The 6,371-nt window shown below is 59.7% G+C and overlaps 1 non-coding gene across 1 annotated transcript; it reads left to right on the top strand.

The window, feature by feature from the left end:
- The first annotated feature begins 5,496 nt into the window (after positions 1-5,496).
- On the top strand, positions 5,497-5,589 carry TRNAR-UCU (transfer RNA arginine (anticodon UCU)). Its single transcript has 2 exons — positions 5,497-5,533; positions 5,554-5,589. It is a non-coding gene; the product is annotated as a tRNA-Arg (tRNA).
- Positions 5,590-6,371: the final 782 nt, after the last annotated feature.

Below are 6,371 nucleotides of genomic sequence, written 5' to 3'. Positions count from 1 at the left end.
GTCGGGATTGGCGCGGTCCCTTGTAGGAACCAGCCCCGGGGCGGCATGCTCCATTCCTGCGCGGGCCGCGCACGCCTTACTCTGCGCCTCATCTCACATGCCAAGCTTATGGGATCCTCTGTAAGGGGGTCCCTGGGTGTCCCCCCTTTCTTAGCTCATGCAGACGTTCCACTTCCATTGACCTCCCTCGTTCGGTCTCCCAAGAAATGAGGCCGTGCCGTGTCCCACTACTCACGTCAGCCCAGGCCTACGGGTAGCCGGCTGTGATGGGACATTGGAGAAAAGGAAAATATGATAGTAATATTCACCATCACTCAGGACTCTCCCCACAGGCTTGGACAGAGCCTTAGAGATCAGACAGCAGGGAACAAGGGCTAGAGCGGCCGGGATCCGTCCCCCCGCCCCCAAAATGATTTATGGATAATTATTAGCACCCCCAGCAGATGGAGGGGAGGCAGGGGCTCGGGTCTGTGCTTTGCTGTGGACTCTGAACATTGGGTCTGTTCATATAGAGACTATCAAGCCAATGGATCGTCTCACCGGGAATTACCCCAGTGTCAGGGGAAGTCCCCGGTGTTACCCAGAAAAGGTTCTAAGCTGTCCCCCTCCAGCAGCTCCCAGTCCAGGGATGGGGCCAGGGATGAGAGAGGGTGGAGGAAAGGAAAGGTGGGTCTGTGCTGCTTCTGTTCTGGTCTGCAGCTTGGCCCTGCTGCACCTATGGGAGGCCATCACAAGTTAGAGCAGCTCCTGGCCCTGGGCTGCTCTAATTTGCCCCAGGGGCCAGGGCAACCCCTGCAGCAGGCCGGAATTCAGGAGGGGCAAAGCTCACTCGTGTAGCTGAGCTGATGGGGTCAAGATTCTGTGCTGGGAAGGAAGAACCCGCCCCCCTGCCCCAGGAAGGAGAGTGAGATGGGACCTTTCGGGCTGGAGGACTGAGAGAAGAGGGAGCATTTGTTATCAAGGAAGCCCTGGACTTAGTAGGTGTCTGGGGCTAATGGGCAGGCACCTGCTTCCTGGAGAGGTGACAAAGCTGAGGAGAGGACTGTGTATGTATGTGTGTGTGTGACTGTGAGTGTGTGTGTGTGTGCGTGCGCACGCAGTGGGCGTGAGGGTAAGGACGCGCCTCGGGACCCCCAGCGCTCACCCCCATCCTCCACACCCCATTGGAGTGTGATTCCCTTTGTCGGTGGCGTGATCGGGTGAGAACTATGCCCGGAATCCAGAGAGCTGGGTAGGTATTTAAAGTGCATAAATAAATACGGCAGCTGGTTTGTCAAGGAGCAGCGGCCCCCCCAGAGAGCTTAGCAGCCTGTGCCCTGCTCTGGCCCCCTGAGGGGCGAGCTGTGCTCCTTCTAGGGGCGCAGCAGAGTATGTGGGCAGACCCAGCAAAGAACAATTCCCCGCAAAGCGGAGGCGCTCTAACCATTGGACATTGCTGCCTGCAATGCTGTTGGAGAAACGCTTAACGTCTTTGCTGCTGCTGCTTCCCCACCTGGGCGGCTCGCGTCTCTCAGCATTCCCCTCCCATCCATGGCATGTCAGGTGGGCCCGGTACTGGCAGTGCAGCAGGCGTCACCTCCCTGGGTATGCCTGGGTCGTCTAGCGGCGTGGCCGGTGTCTCGTGCACCGTGTGCAGCCAGCTGCATGGCCCGTGTCTCGTGCACGGCGTGCGGCCAGCGGCATGGCCGGTGTCTCGTGCACTGTGTGCAGCCAGCCGCATGGCCAGTGTCTCGTGCACAGCTCGCAGCCAGCGGCGTGGCCAGTGTCTCGTGCATGGCTTGCAGCCAGCGGCATGGCCAGTGTCTTGTGCACCGTGTGCAGCCGCATGGCCGGTGGCTCGTGCACGGCTCGCAGCTAGTGGCGTGGCCAGTGTCTTGTGCACCATGTGCAGCCGCATGGCCAGTGTCTCCTGCATGGCTCACGGCTAGCGGCATGGCCAGTGTCACATGCACGGCTCGTGGCCAGCAGCATGGCCAGTGTCTTATGCACCATGTGCAACCACATGGCCAGTGTCTTGTGCATGGCTCGCAGCCAGCAGCATGGCCAGTGTCTCGTGCACAGCATGCGGCCAGCGGCATGGCTGGTGTCACATGCACGGCGTGCAGCCAGCGGCATGGCCAGTGTCTCGTGCACGGCATGCGGCCAGCGGCATGGCTGGTGTCACATGCACGGCGTGCAGCCAGCGGCATGGCCAGTGTCTCGTGCACGGCGTGCGGCCAGCGGCATGGCTGGTGTCTCCTCTCTAGCTGTGGCTGGGCACTTCCAGCAGCAGGGTCGGGGAGGCTCTGAACAGAGTAGGTGCATTCTGGTGCGTGGGTATAAATGGCAACAGAGTAGCCTGATGCAAAAGGGGTAGGTAAGTTTGGGGCTCCTGCAGAGTTCAGCAAATGAAGGAAGGAGATGCCCCGCCGCAAAGCTGCCCACGAAGGGGGAATGGAGGGGCTGGTGCCAGGCCAGGGAGGAGGGGACACTGCCTGGAAGTGCCTTGGCTGCCGACTGCCCAGGGCCGGAGGCTGCAATAGGCCCGAGCTGTGCCACTTCCGCTGCAGATTTGCTCCACCCTGCTGGGGCTGCGGGGGACGTGAGATGTCGGCTGTTGGGCCCTGCTGGGGAAAGCCTGTTCCACACAGTCCCCCCTCCCCGGGAGACGGAAAGGGGGGAATCTCCGAAATCACCCTGGTCGGTTTCGTCCTGAAAGGTGGGGAATAGGGTGTCCGCTGTCCGCGGGTCTGTCCCTGGGCTGGCTCGCGAGGGTCCCTCCCCCAGCCCTGCCATCCCTTGCATCTGGCTCCGTTTCCATCCGCCCAGGGACGGTTTTTTGGGGGGCTTCACTGGGTTTCTTTGCCCGCAGGAGCGATTGCTCATCTGGGCGCCATCCCCAGGGGTCCGGGTTCCACCTTCGCATCTCGCCGGCGGGCGCTGGGGCTCGGCTGTGCAGAACCCGCCCCTGGGCAGACATGAACGAGGTCCTGGCCTGGCTGTGTAGGTGCAATGCTGAGCCTGCCGGGGAGGGAGCCGGGGGGCCGGCTGCAGGCACCAGGGCTCCAAGAATGCCGGGAGCACTGGGCTGGGACCCCCTGCATACTGTGTTACCCACACCAGGGCCCTCAGACAAGGGAGAGGAACTGACTCTAAGCTCTCCAGGCAACGGGCAGCCCCAGTGATGTTAGCGGGCCCCCTACGGTGGTGCTGGAGGGGGACCATTGCGTCCGTTCTGGGGGCAGCTGTGCATTCGCTCTGCTCCTCGCTCAGCCCCTGCCCCCAGGCGGCCTGGCTGGCAGGAGCTTGAGGCCCGGAAAACAGGGCCTGGCTGCCGTGCCCATTCATGCCCCTCCCCAGATCTTTGTGGTGCTGGTGAGACGAGCAGGGCTGTTCAGGGGCGATGGGCGGCCGTGGACAGGGCTCGGCTGCGCGGAGAATGGCAGCTCTTTAGAGCCCTGCTGGGGGCTGTTGATGAGGCTGGGAGACCCTCGCCGAGCTCCCGCCTGCCTCTGTGCCCGGTACAGTCAGCAGGGAGGCCGGGCAGTGCAAGGAAGGGTGGTTGATCTTTTGGAGGGGCAGGGCACAAAGGAGGGGCAAACTGAGTGGGTCGGGCCCTGCTCCTTGCAAACCCTGTGACCTCCTGTACTGTCGTTCTGGCCTCTCCAACTCTTCCCCTTCACCTCCTCTTCTTTTTACTAGGAGGGTGGTGAAGCGCTGGAATGGGTTACCTAGGGAGGTGGTGGAATCTCCATCCTTAGAGGTTTTTAAGGTCAGGCTTGACCAAGCCCTGGCTGGGATGATTTAGTTGGGGATTGGTCCTGCTTTGAGCAGGGGGTGGGACTAGATGACCTCCTGAGGTCCCTTCCAACCCTGATATTCTATGATTCCCTGGGATCGCCATTAGGAGCGGAGAGCCAGCCCCGTCGCTGCTCTGACTTCCAGCCCCGGCCCGAGGCCATGATCTGGGCCGGCCCAGCCCAAGGCAGGGACATCCCCCAGCAAACCACCCAGGAGAATTCTGCTTAGCACCTCTCTTCCTCCGGGCCCCTGCCCGACATGAGCGCTCCCCGTGTCCCGGGGGGGCTGGAGGGGCCATGCCCACTTGGCTGGCGGGAAGGAACCAGAGGGGTGACGCTGTGGAGATTAGAGGCTGGGGGATGGAAGGGAGGATTCTTGGCCCGCTCTCGGCCGTCTCCCTTCCACTTTGCACCTTGCTCAGTCGCCATGTGCCCAGGGAAAACATCCCTGGTTCACAGCGAAAGCCGGGCCCACGCCGCCACCTGCTGGGCAATCCCCTTCATGCTGCCCCCAGTACCAAGCTGCCTTGGCCCCAGTGGTGACCGTGTATTTGATACAAGGCAGCGTTTGATATTCAAAGCGCCATCAGAAACAGCCCTCCTGAGCGCAGCCACCTCCCCAGAGGTGCTGCAATGGAGGGCAGCGGGGACCTGTAAGGCAGTGGTGTAGCTGCAACGGGGCAAGTGGTGCAGGTGTACCAGGGCCCACGAGGTTACGGGGTCCCCACCACCTAGAGCAATGCTCCGGCATGTCTCCTGGCCCGTGGGGTCACGACGCCACTCGCTCTCATTTGGCTCCATCGCACCTCTGTCTTGATGGAAGGGGGGGAGGGGATGGCGGGCCAAACCTGACCAGCGGCGCGACCCTGGCACCATCTCTCAGATTTGGCTTGTGTTGTGTGAGCGTGGGGCGGGTGATGGGAGCAAGCGGAGCTGCTGAGTAGCCGGGATTGGGAGGAGTCCCCATAGGCAGGGAGGTGAACGGCACGCTGAGCGGGAGGGCGGGGAGCGGAGGCAGTGCTGGGGACTGGCCAGGAAGGTCCCAGGCCTGTGGGCAAGTTGCTAGTGGGCTATGGAGTGAGTGGAGTGTATTGCGGGGGCTGCAGGCTGAGGGGTTGGGGATGGTGGGGTAGGCCGGGGGAGCCGTGATGTCGAGAGTAAGCAACATTTTAGATTCATTTCAGAATCAGGAAGGGGGCCCATAGCCTAGTCTTGCACCAGGGCCCTCTGAGGCATGTTACGCCACGACTGTAAGGAAGGGAACCGGCAGCTCAGAGCTTTCCTGTGGTTAACAGGAGCCGGGAGATCTGGGTTGTATTTCCAGCTCATTGCGTGAGCAGGATCACAGCTCTGTGCCTCAGTTTCCCCATCTGTAAAATGAGGATAATGCTAGTGACCTGCCTCCCAGGGGCACCTGCCTCCCACTGAGCTCCTTAATGTCTGTAAAGCCCTTTGAGACCCTGCAATGGCAGGTGCTAGACAGGTGCAAAGCATGCGTCTAAGAAACGGGGTGTCCCTGACTTCCTTCGCTCAGCCTCCTGCCAAATGAGTCCTGCTGAAGAAATACATCAAGGTTGGCAGAGTCCAAACCTCCACCAGGATCTCTTTCTTCTTTTACTTCGGCTGTACCTCCATGCGAAGATCATATCTGCCAAGGGGGTTTAGGTGCCTGAGGAGCCCAATTCATGTGCTGCAGATTTTCCCTACATGTGACAAGGGCTCTGTGGCACAATGGATAGTGCATTGGACTTCTAGATTGATGACAGATGGAGTCATTCAAAGGTTGTGGGTTCAAGTCCCACCAGAGCTGTTTTACCCCTCACAATGAATGTGCTGAAAGCAAAGGATATTCCACTCATCGGCACCAAGACTGGTTTGATGAAAACAACAAGGCAATTCTAGCGTTAATTCAAGAGAAAAGAAAGGCCTCCTGTATCTGGCAGAATGATTCCTCTAGCCAAGGAAAACATAAGGCCTGTCACTTGCTCAAAGCCGAAGCTATGTAACATCAAAAACAATCAGGAGCTCTCTCTATCTTTAAAAACAGTTCACGGGAGGAACTGGTCATTGTTCATTCCTGCCTAGGCCACTGGTCAGAGGTGAGTGAAGCTGTTACCATCTGAGGGTTGGTCAGTGGCCCCCGTGCCATGGATTGGCACATCAAGTCCAGTTCCTGGCAGACTCCACACACAGAAATTACAGCGGCACTAATTGTCCGGCTGCTGATCAGTCTCTGCAGACAGGCCGGTGACCGGATTTTCCCCGTTTCCCTTGGGAGATGATCAGATTGGAACAGTAGACAGACAAATCCATTGCGCGTGGCAGGAACACTCCCTGCTCGCCAGCCTCAACCTCCCTTTGCTCAGTTTTACACCCTGTTAATTTCCAACGCGCCCACGGAATGTTTTGCAATTGACTTTGATGGAGCAGGAGCGAGCCGTAAATCTCAGCTCACCCCATTTGAGGGTCCCAGCCGGATCCCCAGGCTCTGGGGCTGGAATCCTGCAAAGCAGCTCCAGGCTGCCTGCTTGGAGGATACTGGCCAGTGGAATCAAGAGCCGCCTTCTGAAATTTAGGTAATTACTGCAAACC

The sequence above is a fragment of the Natator depressus genome, chromosome 12, assembly GCF_965152275.1.
Source record: "Natator depressus isolate rNatDep1 chromosome 12, rNatDep2.hap1, whole genome shotgun sequence".
Classification (NCBI taxonomy): Eukaryota; Metazoa; Chordata; order Testudines; family Cheloniidae; genus Natator; species Natator depressus.
This window is presented reverse-complemented; position numbering and strand designations above follow the sequence as displayed.